Source organism: Urocitellus parryii, chromosome 9, assembly GCF_045843805.1.
Source record: "Urocitellus parryii isolate mUroPar1 chromosome 9, mUroPar1.hap1, whole genome shotgun sequence".
NCBI classification, from domain to species: Eukaryota; Metazoa; Chordata; class Mammalia; order Rodentia; family Sciuridae; genus Urocitellus; species Urocitellus parryii.
Window position 1 is genome coordinate 91,175,651 of NC_135539.1, and position 15,428 is coordinate 91,191,078.

The following is a 15,428-nucleotide window of genomic DNA, read 5'->3' on the forward strand; positions in this document are numbered from 1 at the left end:
CCATTATTATCTGTTTCTGAAGTTCTTCTTATCACCCAGGTATTAACTTTGTTCAAACCTTGCAGAAGTGTGTACTAGTAAAAATTAATGACTTCTTGCTATGCTTTGCAAAAGGTAAGTTGGTGACAAACAACTACTTATTTCTTTATAGATTCAAAATCCAGAGAAATACGAAACCTTCTCAAGTCTGTCCACTTTAATGTATTCCTCAAAGGAAGAGTCTTTCCAAAGAGGATCATAACTTAAAACTACACTGGCAATTTGAATAGTTACCCTCCTGTCAAGGCCAAAGGGAACATGAAAGAAATGTTAGGAGCCTCCTCTCAACCAGGTCAGGGAGTCAATTCATTTTCCAGAGACCCTATGAGCCCACCAGTACTCTGCAGCCTTGTCCTGATCTGGGAAGGTTTCAAGGTCCCAATAAGAATTTACCCACTCCTATACTGTTGGATGGAGTAGGTAGGGCTGCCATCTTTAAGATCCGGGACACCTGACCCCCTTTTTCAGGAACTGTTGCATGGTTCTACATACATTCACTCCAACTCCCTTAGCACCCCTTATTGGGGAAGTCATTGGCTGCCATATTGTTTCTATCATATCTCAAACTCCCAGGTGGTCCGTGGGATTTATTACCTGGAAAATCTTCAGGTGCAGCGGCCATAGCTATACATTAGGCTGTCCTTAGCACCTTATAAACATGTAGACTCAGGAATAAAATTATCAGTCACAAAGCTAGACTTCTCAAGTGGCATGAGTGAGGCCTGCTTTACTCGCTCTGCACTGGAAGAGTACTGCTCTTCCACAACCCTAGCCCCTAAATCTAGCAATTCTAAAGCTTTATATTCGAGCATACTACTCTCGAAACGGAGACTGGCTCACTGTAAGCCTAGTGAATTCGAATCAGCATCTTAGCAAGATCCCTGAGTGACTTGTGTGTACATAATCCAAGCAGTGCTGCTTTGTTCCGTAAGACTTGATTCTATATGGCTTAAGCCTACTCTGCCCAGAGAGAATTTCCTGGATAAGTGACTATCAGGCAGTTTGGACAGGAGAATGTCTGAAGGACCTGATAGTTGGTTCCTCTCCAAATTTCAGTAGAAGTGTGGTTAAATTCTCTAAATCTCTACTGGGTTTAACTCAACCCATAAAAAATTCTGAAAGAAGTAACAACCCCAATAAATAAAGCATGAACTTGAACCCTCTTGAGTTGCTACAAAAAATAGTTACTGGTCCCTGACCCATGCTCTAAGGTTTCTGGACTATTGTTTCAATTGATAGCCACCTTCCTTCCTGTGAAAGACGTCATGTACCCAATCCTCTTTACCTCAGTCAACACTGAAGAAGCCTGAGGGAGGCCTGCTTTACTCACTCTGCACTGCAAGAGTACTACTCCATAGGAATGAAGAACAAGTTAGGAAAAGTAATTTTGGTCGGCGTGCGAATGACTATCCAAACAGGCCATCCTGCCCTGGACCCTTGTGCCCACCTATTCTGTACATGCCCTCATCTGGCCAGCACTCTATTCATTCTTTACTGTCCCATTGTCCACTGTGCCCCAGAAGCTAAATCCGCGACAGGCAATACCCCCACTGATCATCACTTTTTTAAATGCTTCAAAAACATTCTGCTGTATCTGAAACCTGGCTATCCTTCAAGCAGCGTTCTCCCTCGGCACCTGTGCCCTCCATCTCCATTGCTGCTTCCATAGCATTGCCCGCTCCCTCAAAATCTCCAGGCCCACGGAAACCGTGCTGTCCCATCCTGCCAGCTCCTCCTCCCACCCCTCTCATTGTCACCTGCTGCTCCCCGTCTTCCTGCTCTTATGCCTTCTTCTCCAGCCTTTTTCTGTCACCATTCCTCAGTGACTGCATTCACACAGATCCCAACCCTCTAGCTTGGTGTTTCTCAATGGGGCTCTCAGACGGCAGGACAGTTTGTAGTAGGCAGTCCTGCACATGACAAGACTTCTTGTCTTCTCTACACCCTGTCCCTCAGTTACCAGCATTTCACTCCCTCCACAGTCATTGCCACAGTGAATGTCCCCTTGTACCCCTTTCACACATCCCCAGGGGGAGGCAGTCCTGTCCTCAGTTGAGAACCACTGTCAATGTCCCAGTCTATCTTCTCAAGTGGTGCACTGAAAATTTCAACTAGTCATGTTCTAAACCACTTCCGAAATTTTAGTTTCAAGCATTTTGCTCCACTAATTCCCTAGTTTGCCCCAGCACCCTACACTGGTCTTTGTTTGACCTTATCAAGATCCCAAATTCATTAAATCCAGCACTTTACTCTCTCCCCACCCCCATTATTTTTCTTCTCCCCCAGCCTCAATTTTATGACCAATGTGTTAGTCACATTTTTGTCACTGACTAAAATACCTGGTAAGAACATAGTGGAGGAGGAAATGTTTACTTTGGCTTACAGTTTCAGAGGTCTCAGTCCGTGTCAGCCAGTTCCACTGCTCTGAGCCCAAGGTGATCATGAAAGCGTGTGAAGGAGGAAAGCTATCAGTCACGGCAGCTGGGAAGCCAAAAGAGAGACAGGAGAGAGAGGAAGGAGCTGGGACAAGATCCTTCCAGGGCTTCCTTCTACTTCCTCCATTGTTGAGAGCCACAGCCGAGTCGGAATGGTCCCTGGCATTTTGCCAGAAGTAATGGTTGAGAGGTGATGCCAGCGAGCCATTAAGATGATGATAATTAAGTTAAGCTGTGTATAATTGCTGTGACTGGATGATGCTGGATTGAAACAGTCTGTGTATTCAGTTGTATATTAGACCCCTGCTGTCTGGCAATAGGGCGGCTCCTGCTGCCTCAGGCACCCAGGCACCTCAGGCACCCAGACTTTAGAGTTCCGGTGGAGTTCCGGTTGAGCTTGAGGGCGGGGGGAATTCCTGGAGAGATCACGTTGGTTGGTGGAGTTCCCGTGGAGGGAGTTCCGGTTGAGCTCTGGGGGGGGGGGGAATTCCTGGAGAGATCACGTTGGTTGGTGGAGTTCCCGTGGAGGGAGTTCCGGTTGAGCTGGGGGGGGGGGGGGAATTCCTGGAGAGATCACGTTGGTTGGTGGAGTTCCGGTGGAGGGAGTTCCGGTTGGTGTGTGGTGTTCCTGGAAGGGCCGCATTGGTGGTCTTCACCGGAGTTCGGAAATAAATTCTGTTCCTGCTTGAGTGGCTCATGGTTTGTGCCCAGCCAAACTGCGGCACTCCATCTGAGCCCATCTCCCACTATATCATTCAGCTATCGGTGGGTTCATCCACTGACGAGGGACGAACCCTCGTGATCCCATCACTGACTCAAAGCCCCACCTCTGAACCTTGGTGCACTAGGGACCAAGCTTTCAATACATGAACTTCTGAGGAACATTGCAGTCCAAACTACAGCAGTCAATAATCAAATCATTTCCTCCTCAGGACCCTCCATTTACATCAAAACCCCTTTGTAAAGTATAATGGCAGGCTCTGTGTCTAAGGCTGACGAGCTGAAAGTTGCTAGAGGGAAATCACACAACGGGGCTGACTGGCTTAATTTGAACAAGCCTCAAATGGGCACTCAACACTCACCATGGTTTACTCCAGCTCCCTGGTAGGGCTGCCTTCCCACTCCCCTGGATGTCACTCAGACCTCTTTCTCCAAGTCTCACTCATGTTCCACACATAACTTTTAGTTGAGAACCTCACTTTATACCTCCATAAAAATATAGAGAGAATTTGGGCAGTTGACCTTCAGTCTCCCAATCTACAAATTCACCAGACTGTACCTCGAGTCACTAGGCATGTTTCCATGGGAGAAGCTTCCGACTGCTGTCAAGCCAGCCCCTTCCTGCCCCTGGGTCCCCTCTCCTCCAGGCCTTGCGTTATTTTTTCTGTCCTTTGAACATCTGATTTCTTCTCTCCACTAGATCACTCCTATCAGCATTAAACATGTTATATGGTAAAGCATTTGCCTAGCATGCCCAAGGACCTTGACCATTAGCACCCCCCCCCCCCGACACACACACACACACAAATACAGATGTGGGCTGGGATTGTGACTCAGTGGTAGAGTGCTCGCCTCGCATGTGTGAGGCACTGGGTTCAATCCTCAGCACCACATTAAAAAGAAAATTAAAGGTATTGTGTTCGCCTACAACTAAAAAATAAATTTTAAAAATATAGAATGTGTATGTACAATTTCAGAATGATAAAATGAGCACTGCTCAGAATGTTATGAGCTAACAGAATTTAGCAGGACTGTAGAGTGCACCTAAGGCCCTCTCCGGGGACTTCCTCTTCCCTCCACCGGAAGGATGACCCCAATCCTGAAGTTTGTGTTAGTCATTCCCACATACATATACCTAGATAATAAATGAATATTTTTGAGCTTTATACAAATGGAATCCTATTGTATATATTCTCCCATGATTTGAAAATTCTTTATTTTTGTAATTCATGCATAGGAGTATTGTGGTAGTAGAAGCAAATGTGACTCCATTTTGTTTTATGACTTCATCCTGTAGAACAACCATGCCAAGTAGAAGAATCATGACTGGAGCAAGATGTTCTTTTCCTTTTGCTATAGAAACCTTTAAGAACACGGAACTACCTAATGGGGTATTGTTTCTGTAACTATGGTCACGGGGCTCTGTTTCTGTAACTGGGGTGACTGGGCTAACTGTGATTGGTTAGGCTTCCCTCCGCTTGACTGCACTGTCCCGCTTCTGTAACCTGGCTTGCTTGCATTGGCTAGACCCCCTGAACATCCCTTTTGCGGTTTTCAGGCTTATAAGGAGTGCCCTTGCAATTGTTCGGGGCTGATCAGGGGAACAGCTCTATGTTCTGGTCAGCCGCCACCGGTGTGCTTCAATAAAGGCTTGATTTGATTATACGTGAGTGGTCTGGAAGTCAGTTTATGAAACCCTGGGACAAAGCTTTAACTATAACAGTATGATAATTGTAATTCATTTTCACTGTTATATCATATTCTGTTGAATAAATACTCCACAATTTTTTTAAGAGAGAGTGGGGGGGGGAGAGAGAGAGAGAGAGAGAATTTTAATATTTTATTTTTTAGTTTTCAGCGGACACAACAACTTTGTTTGTATGTGGTGCTGAGGATCGAACCTGGGCCAGGCGGGCGCGCTACCGCTTGAGCCACATCCCCAGCCCCACTCCACAATTTTTATTTATATGTTTTACCTCTAATGGACATTTGGACTGTTGTCATTTTTATCCCAATGATGAGCAGTAGTTTTATAAACATCATACTGTATGTTTCCTGCTACAGATGTGAGGATCTTTCTAGGAAATGGAGCTGCTAGGGTGGGAAATATGCATGTTCAACTTTATTAATGTAGAAAAACAATATACTCTCATGACACTTTTATTAAATAAAATCCCATTCAGTCCTCTCTCTATCTGCTAACCAAACAGAGCTCCAAAGCTAGTTATTCCCCTGTAATGTCATATAATGAAATTTCTCAGTCTTGCCTTAAAAATATGTTTTCATAATTAACTAAAAGAATCAAAAGAGATGAAAACCATGCCAACCTCCCACACAGCCACTGGGAAAGATAACATTCAACAACAATGAGCAGTCTTTAAAAATCTGAATGTCTTGTTTTTCAATGTAGAGTGGACACCCAGGTGAATGTTTGTTATTGTTTTCAACTCTACCCGAACAACAGAGTCTGTTTAGCCTCCTAAAACTTTAGGAAATACAAGTAATAAATAAAAAATAATTGTGAATATCACCTCCAAAAGGAACCTCCACTTGACCGCTTATCTTCTGTGATAATTCACTGCCTTGGTTATAACATTGTCAATGACATCTGGATATCCCTGAAAGTTAAACATACTTGCAAGCCTTCTCTCACAGATCAGAAGAGGGCTGCACACTTTTCTTCCACACACATGATGTAAAAATCAAAGCCCTTGACACTCTACAAGATGTATTATTTATCACATCATCTGAGAACCTGTGTTTCATCTGATCCACACTAGGTAATCTAATCGTTTTTCAAAGTAGCTGTAACACTCCCACCAGCAAATTTTAGTTCCCATTACTCCATAACCTCACCACCTGATATTGGCTGAGTCTTTAATATTTGCCAATCTGGTAAGCATAAGTTGGCATCTAGCTGTGCTTTTGATTTACATTTTCCTGCTTATTAATAAGGTTGCAAGTCTGGGCCACTTAAATGTTTTCTGTGAAATGTCTGTCCTGTCTTCTAATAGATTATTATCTTTTTTGTACAGATTTGTAGGAACTCTTCACTGGCTACCACTCTTTAACAATTCTCTACCTACAAATACCTTCTTTCCAATTTTGAGGCTTGTATTTTTAGTGTCTTTAAGGTGTTTTGATAAACAGAAGTTTCATTTAAAGTAGTCAAAAATATCAATATTTTCTCTATGAGAAATAACTTTTGTATCTTAAGAAATCTCTCTCTCTGGGGAAACTGAGGCAGGAAGATCACCAGTTCAAAGCCAGCCTGGGAAACTTAGCAAGACCCTGTCTCAAGATAAAAATTAAAAAGGGGTAGGGATGTAGCTCAATGGTAAAGTGCCCCTGGGTTCAATCCCCAGTACCTAAAAGAGAAAAGAGAGAGAGAGAGAGAGAGAGAGAGAAAGAGAGAGAGAGAAAGAAATCTGTCTCCTTCTAAGTCATAAGTCTCCTATAATTTCTTCTAAATATTTAAATGTTTTATTTTGGATTTAAGTCTCAAATCTGATCAAAATTGGTGGGGTCAGGGGGTAGGTATCTAACCTACTTGTTTTTTTCCATATGGATAACTATTTGTCCTAACGTAATGCACTGAAGTCTGTACTTTACCCACTAATCTAAATTTCTACTTTTCCATTAGTCAGATTTCCGTGTATGTGTGACTGTTTTCAGAGCTGTCTGTACTCCTTCTGATCTATTTACTATCTCCAGATCACTGACACACTATCATTAATTTCTAAAGCTTTATAAATGTCAATATGATGCAAGAAATGATAGTGCACACCTGTAGTCCCAGCTACTCCAGAGCTTGAGGCACTAGGATCGAGAGTTCAAGGCCAGCCTGGGCAACTAAACAAATCCCTGTCTCAAAACAAAAAAAGTCTCGACATATCTTAGATCAAGTCCCCTAAATTTCTTCAGGGTGCCTTTTATTCTCCCATACAAATTATTTATTTATTTGTTTGTTTGTTTATTTATTTATTTATTTAATATATGACAGCGGAATGCATTACAATTCATATTACACATATACATACAAATTTTGAATCAGCTTCTCAAGCTAAACACACACCCTATTAGAACTGCATTGAATGTATAGATCAACTTGCAAACAATCAACTTCTTCATGGTATCACATCTTTATCCAACAACATGATACATATTGGTATCACTCCACATAAACTGATTTTCATGTGCATGTGTGGTGATGGGGTTCAAACTGAGGGCCATGCACATGCTAGGCAAGCACTCCACCACTGAGCTACACCCCCAGCCCAGGAAACTGATATTCAATGTCTTTCAATAAAGTTTTATAAGTTTCTCTATAAAGAGCTTTCATGTATTTTATTAGCTTTATCTCTAGGTCTCTTGTATTTTTTGTTGCTAATGTAAATAGTACTTTTGATTTCTTAATTATATTTTCCTAGCTGTTCCTTATATGTAAAAGTGCAGTCAATATTGTTTTCTTTAAAAAAAAATAGTCCAGATCTAGGTCTATAGAAAAGTTGAGTAGATAGTACAGAGTTCTTATATGCCACCTCTCCCCCACACACAATTTCCACCATTAACATCTAGCATGAACCAATATTAATACGTTATTTTTTACTAACATCCATAGTTTACATTAAACTATTTGTGCTATGGAGTGCTATAGATTTTGCTAAATATATAGCATATTTACCATCACAGTAAGATACAGAACAGTTTCACAGCCCTAAAAATGCCCTCTGCTCCATCCATTCATCCCTCCTCTACTCCCAATCTCTGGCAACCACTGATGTTTTTACTCTTTATACAGGTTTGCTTTTCCTACAAGATCACATTGTTGAAATCATACAGTGTATAGCTTTTCCATACTGGCTTTCTTGGAGCAATAGGCATTTTAAAGTTCCCCCATGTTTATTTCTGCCTTGGTAACTCATTTCTCTTTATCACTGTTTGATATTCCATTGTATGGATGTGCCACAGGTTGTTTTCTCCAGCCACCTGTGGAAGGACATCAAGCCACTATCAACGTTTATTTGCAAGTTTATGTTTATGTATGTCTTCAACTTATTTGGATAAACACCAAGGAGTTCAGTTGCCAGTTCATGTGGGTCTAAGGTAAAGGCACAGTCAGCCCTCCGCACCCACAGGTTCTATATCCATGGGCTTTACTAACTACTGATGGAAAAAAAGTTTTTAAATTGTATTTGTGCTCAACATGTGTAGACTTTTTTTTTCTTGCCATTATTCCCTAAACAATAGAGCATAACAACTGTTTTAGTCATATTCTTTACTTAAGCAACCAAAAGACTTGACAAGAACATTTAGAGGAGGAAAAGTTTATTTGGGGCTCAGGGTTTCAGAGGTCCCAGGCCATAGATGGCTGGCTCCATTCGATGGATCTCAAGTGAGGCAGAACATCATGGCAGAAGAATGTGGAAGAAAGTGGCCCAGGACATCACACCAGGAGGCAGAAAGAGGCTAAACTCAGCTCACCCCAGGGACCCACCTCCTCCACCACACCCTAGCAGCCTACAGTCACCACTCAGTTAATCCCTGTCAGAGGATTAATGTATTGATTGGGTTATGACTCTCATAACCCAATCATTTCACCTGTAAACCTCTTGCACTGTCTCATACATGAGCTTGGATTAGGTAGAGATAACAACATATAGAGGAAGATGTACACAGCTTAATTGCAAGTACTCTAACATTTTCTATGAGGGACTAAGCATCCACAGATTTTGGTATCCTGGGATTTCAGTGTCCTGGAAGCAATCCATCATGGATACAAAAGGACAGTAGTATGTTTAGTTCTGTTAGAAATTGCCAAACTGACTTCCAGTAAGGCTGTACTATTCTGAATTCCTACTAGCAATCAATGAAAGTTCTTGCTACCCCACATCCTCACCAGCATTTAGTGGTTGTTTTGTATTTTAGACATATTCCTAGATGTGTAGTGTTTTATTTTACAATTCCCTAAGTACACATGATATTGAGCATCTTTTCATATGCTTGTCTTTTGTAAATCTTCTTTAATGAGTTGTCTGTTCAGGTGTTTTGACAACTTTTTAATTTGGACTGTTTGAGTTCTTTATACATTTGATACAAGTCCTTTACCAGATACGTGTTTTGCAAATATTTCTCTCAGTCTGTGGCTGCAGTTGACTTTTATAAATAGTTTTCATCCAACAATCTTGCTAAACTCTGTTAGTTTAGTAATCCGAGATTCTCTGGAGTTTTCTATTTAATTTTATCATCTGCAAATAAGGGCAGTGCTATTTCAATCCCTATACCTTTTTAAAAATTTTATATATTTTTATATTCATTATTATTTTAATCTATGCCTTGAGTTAAGACCTCTAAAACAATACTGGCTTCATCTTAAAAGGGGAACATTTTCAACATTCAACTTTTTGTCAATTTTTTTGACATTTTGAAGCTCTGTTGTTGAGTACTTACACATTTAGAATTTTATCTTCTTGATAAAGTGACCCTTTCATTATTATGAAAATCTACATGTTTATCTCTGGTTATATTCCTTGATCTTAATTCTATTATATATTATATATTATATATTATATATTATATAGCCACACCAGCTTCATTTCTTTTTTTTTTTTTTCATTCTTTATTTTCAATCTATGAGGGCCACTGTATGTTAACGGGGTATTTTTGTGTACAACAATTTGAATATTGTATTTTTATTCCAGTCTGACCATCTCTGCCCTTTAGTTGCAGTCTTTAGACATTTACATTGAATGTAGTTACCAATATAGTTGAATCTAAATATATCATACTTGATATTTATGGTCCTATATTTCCTTTGTTCTTCTTTTCCTGCCTTATTTTTGGTTAATTCAATATTTTTTATTGGTTCCTTAACAGTAGAATCCATTTTGACATAATTATAAAAAGCATAAAATACCTGGGTACAGTGGCGCACTACCGTAATCCCAGCAGGAGGATCTCAAGTTCAAACCCAGCCTGAGCAACAGCAAGGCACTAAGCAACTCAGTGAGACCCTGTCTCTAAATAAAATACAATATAGGACTGGGGATGTGGCTCAGTGGTCAAGTGCCCCTGAGTTCAATCCTCAATACCCACCCCCAAAAGCATAAAATGTATCTTATTCTAATTCAGTCCTCACTGCCTGTCCTTCCCTTGCCCTCCCCCACCCCTTCTCCTTGCTCTCTACTGATCTTTCTGCCATTTACTCAGTTATTTTTTAATTAATTTTCACAATGGTGAGATTCACTGTGGTATATCCATATACGTACATAGGAAAGTTAGGTCAGATTCATTCCACTGTCTTTCCTTTGTCTACCCTTCCTCTCCTCCTTTCATTCCCCTTTTGTCTGCTCCACTGAACTTCTTCAATGCATTTTAGTCTTCCATTGCATCTACTTTATTAGCTAAAAGTCTCTTTGTCTTAGTGGCTGCCCGTGTTTTTCAGTGTACATCTTTAGCTTATCACTGTGCTTTCAAACACTCTCATACACTTCATGGATACTTCAGGTCCTCTCCCCCAGTCTTTATGCCATTTTTATACATTTGACTTCTACATAGGTTAGAAGCCACACAGTGCTTTTGCTTGTTTGGGCTCTAGTCAACCATCTTTTAAAGACATTTTCAAATTTCCAAGCAAATTTTGTTTAAAAAACAAAAAAAAATATGTCCTTCCTACCTTCCCACATATTTACCGTGTCCAGTGTTCTCTATTCCAGTTCTTTTTCTGCCCAGTTCCACTCCGCCCCCTCCCTCTCCTGAAACTCCAGTTTCAAATAAATCAGAGTGTTTGATACCACCTCAAGATTCATGGCTCACTGAAGCTCTCTTTTTCTCAATCTCTTTTTTTTCTTTGTGTATGGATACTTTCTATTACTTGTCACAATGATGACTGATAAATTCTTCTGCATGTTTCATCTTGTATAAATTCCATCCAATGAAACTAAAAAGAACAAATAAATTTTTTTTAAAATCCCATACAATGGATTTTTTATTTAAGACAGTATATATTTTTGGCTCTGAAATTCTTCCATTTTCTTCCCATTCTGTTCCTGTTTTCTTTTGAATCTTTGAGCATATTTACAATAATCATCTTGAAATTTTTTTTAATATTTATTTTTCAAGTTTTCGGTGGACACAACATTTTTATTTTATTTTTATGTGGTGCTGAGGATCGAACCCAGCACCCTGCACATGCCAGGCGAGCGCGTTACTGCTTGAGCCACATCCCCAGCCCTTGAAATTCTTATTTGCTAATTCTATCACACTTTTCATTTCTGGATCTATTTTTACAACTGATTCCTTTTCTGATTATGGGCCATGTTTTCCTGCTTATTGACCTATATACTGATATTTGATTGGATGGGGTATGTGTGTGTGTTGGTACCAGGGATTGAACCCAGGGGTGCTTAACCGCTGAGCCACATTCCCAGCCCTTTTTTAAAATATTTTATATTGAGACAGGGTCTCACTAAGTTGTTTAGGGCCTCACTTTTGAGGCTGGCTTTGAACTTCTAATCCTCCTGCCTCAGCCTCCTGAGCCATGGGATTACAAGTATGTGCTAGAGCACCCAGCTGAAGGCTATATATTACAGAGGATCTGTTGGGATGTTTTCTGGTTGTCAGTTAAATTTTTGTAGACCAGCTTTATCCTAAGACCTTTTTTTTTTTGAGGGGGGTACTAGAAATTGAACCCAGAGGTGCTCTGCCATTGAGCTACATCCCTAGCCCTTCCTTCCTCCCTTCCTTCCTTCCTTTCTTCCTTCCTTCCTTCCTTCCTTCCTTCCTTCCTTCCTTCCTTCCTTCCTTCCTTCCTTCCTTCCTTCCTTCCTTCCTTTTTTTGAGATAGAGTTTTGTTCAATTGCAGAGGTGGCCTCAAACTTGGATCCTGAATAACTGGGATTATAGGCCTGCATTGTGCCCCAGTCCTTCTTCAGCTTTTCAAAGCTTTGTTGAAGCAGGTTCACAGTAGCCTTTGCCCTAAGGGCTGGTTTAGCCTGCTGTTCAGATATGACCCTTCAGAGGTTACTGTTGAAAGCACCGGAGGAAGATTAGCAAGGCCTTTCTAGTCTGGCTGTTCAGAACTTGAATATCTATCCTGTGGAGCTCTGCGGATTATTCATCTTAAAACTTTCAGCTCATTCTCTGCCTGGAGTCACCAAGCTTCACCCTACTCCTTTGTCCCGTAGTATTAGCAGTCTCAGGGGGACTCCTTATGAGACTGTGGCTCCTCTATTTTTATGTGGCTTTCTCAAGTTGTCTGGGATCTGCCTCACAATTTGTAGCATCCTCTCTTTCAGAGGTTGGTTCTCTACTGTCACTTCAATAATACCACCAATCTCTGCTTGGGTCCCTTCTCCTTGCACATGGGCCAGAATGCACTTGGCAGGAGTCCAAGACAAATATAGGGTTCACTCACATTTCCTCCCCTCTCTCAGGGATCACAGTCCTGCACTGAGTAATTTTCCAACGTCACAGCTATGACCCGTGTGTTAGTTGTTTACAACAGGAGAGCAAGTTAGGACTCACTATTCCATAATGTCCTGAATCAGAAGTCTCTTTTAATGTCTTATATGGTGAATCATATTATTTGATTTTCTAAATAATTTATTTTCAACTCACATTTCTTGTGTACCTGACATAAATCCAATTTCCAACTTGGTCACAATCTCTTTATTCACATAGTACCACTTTAAGACACATGGAGGTGTCTACAGATATTCTATAGTCTGAGTGAAACTGGCCTGTAATTTTCTTTGTCTAATTTTGGATTTAAGATTGTGCGAGCCTTATAAAATTAGTTAGGGGAGAAGCATTTTCTAGAAAAGCATGTGTATGACTGGAATGTGTTCCTTAAATTTAGTTTTGTAGAACCAGACTGTCCAGCTGACTAAACCTGATGGTTTTTTGTTTTGTTTTTGTTTTTTTGGTGGTAGCGTGCTGGGCATTGAACCCAGAGCCTTGTGCATGCAAGGCAAGAACTCTACCAACTGACTCAATTTCATTAATAATTATGAGATTATTCAGGCATTCAATTTGTTTCTTAAGCATTTTTTAATTTTTTATATTTTTAGTTGTAGATGGACATAGTACCTTTTATTTTATTTCTTTGTATGTGCTGCTGAGGATAGAACCCAGTGCCTCACACATGCTAGGCCCTTTGCCACTGAGCTACACCTCAGCCCCTCTCAAGTATATTTTTATAAGTTACATTGTGTAGGAATACATCCATTTTACCTTATTTTTCAAATACAGACTGAGAATCTATTCTGAAAATCTGAAACCCAAAATTTGACACATTGCTCAAAATATGTCAGAGTTGGAAGCATTGTGGATTTGGGATTTGGGGCATAGGGCTGCTCAACCAGTAAAGTCTATGCAAATAGTCCAAATTCAAAACCCTCCAAAATATGAAACGCTTCTGGTCTCACGCATTTTGGATAAGAGATACTCAACCTGCATATTGAATAAAACTAACAATAATCTTTTGTTACCACTTTAATTTCTGCTAGATATATAGTTATATCCTATTTTCACAATTTAATATATTATTTATATTCACAATGTTTTTGTGTTTGTGTGCACACATGCTCTCTGTTGCTCTCTCCTGACAGAGTTTGGTTGGTTTTACTAGGGTTTTTTTTTCCCCAAATAATTAGCATTTGGTTTTATTTGCACTCTATTGTTAGATTATTTTCTTTCTTTCTTTTTTTAAAAATATTTTAGTTAGACACAATACCTTTAATTATTTATTTATTTTTCTGTGGTGCTGAGGATCAAACCCAGCGACTCGCACATGCTAGGTGAGCACTCTACCGCTAAGCCACAACCCCAGCCTCATAGATTATTTTCTTTGTCATTAATGTTTAATTGACTTTTCATTTAGTCATAACATAGCCAATAATGTTGACTACATACCAATTCTTGAAAATTGTTAAGATTTATGAGCCAGGTACAGTGAGACATTCCTGTAATCCCAGTGACTCAGAAGACCAAGATAGGAGGATCACAAGTTCGAAGCCAACTTCAGCAACTTAGAGAGGCCCTAAGCAATTTAGCGAGACCCTATCACAAAATAAAAAATGAAAAGGGGCTGGGGCTCAGTGGTTAAGTGCCCTATTCAATCCTTATACCAAATATGTATATATACAATCTACACACACACACACACACACACACACACACACACACACATTCTTAAGTGTTCCACATCTGTTTACTCCCAATTGTTGGGTACATTTTCCTCTAGGATGTCAATTAGATGGGGTTTGTTAATTGTGCTGGTCAAATCTGTAAATTTACTGAATTTTTTCACCTACTCAGTTAATTACTAGAAGAGATGTCTTTAAGATCCCCCATTATTTTGATGGTTTTTTTTTAAATTTCTCCACCTTTTTCTGCCAGATTTTGCTTTATATATTTGGAAATGTTATTAAGCACCATGCATACTTAGAATTTTTATAACTTTCTGGTGAAATACACCCTTTATCAATATGTGGATTGTTTCTACATAATACTCTGTTTATTTCTTATGAAGTTTCTTTGCTTGACTGTCTACACTGGGATGCAGTAGCACACACCTGTAATCCCAGCTACTCAGGAGACTGAGGCAGGATGACCATGAGTTTGAGACCACCCTGGACAATTTAGTGAGACCCTGTCTCAAAATACAATTAAAAAGCCTGGGGGTGTAGCTCAGTAGTAGAGCACTTTCTTAGCATGCACAAGACCCTGGGTTCAGTCTCCAACCTCTTCTCCCAAAACACACACACACACACACACACACACACACACACACACACACACACACCAGGCTTCTTTTGGGGTAGTATTTGCCTGGTGTTGGGAGTTGCCACATAGGAGCTGGGCGCCCCCTAGCTTTGAGCAATGGAAATGTGAGAGTGGCTTCCCTAAGAAGCATGTAAATCCACATCTCTGCTCAGCAGGGGAGCAAAGCTTTGGGAGTGGGCATTACCCAGTTAGAGTGGGCTGGCCCTTATAACATTACCCCTCTGCCTTATATGGATGGAATGTTCTTTCAAACAGCTACCCCCAATAAAACCAGGGTTTGAGGTGTGCTCTCTTTCTTTACAACGGATCCCTAAGGTCACAGAGCCATCCTAGATTTTGAAAAGGTACTTCTGCGTGCTTGCGTGCTGTCTTCGACGTTTTCTAAAGTTATTGGAGTAGTCAGATTTTGTGAAACGAGCATGGATCGCCAGCTCAGATAGTTGGCGA